Here is a 275-nt window from a genome sequence, read left to right as displayed (position 1 = left end):
GCTGTTCTCCCACTGCCGAGCGGGGCTCTCTGACCTGTGACCCCAGGAGGCCAATGAGGCCCGTGTCCCAGCCCAGCTGCAACTTCGCTCAGCCTGAGAGCAAAGGCCACACGCTCCCGGGTCCCAGCGATTCAGACGTGAAAGCTGACCCCCGGCTAAGCGCAAGGATAGGCCTGAGGAACGGCCACGCGCTCAGGAAGCTCTATCCTGGGAGTTGGCCGAGACCCACCCAGCAGCATCTCCCAGGATGGGGGCCTCCTGCACCCCGAGGCCTC

This window comes from Myotis brandtii, unplaced genomic scaffold, assembly GCF_000412655.1.
Source record: "Myotis brandtii unplaced genomic scaffold, ASM41265v1 scaffold403, whole genome shotgun sequence".
NCBI lineage: Eukaryota > Metazoa > Chordata > Mammalia > Chiroptera > Vespertilionidae > Myotis > Myotis brandtii.
This window is presented reverse-complemented; position numbering follows the sequence as displayed.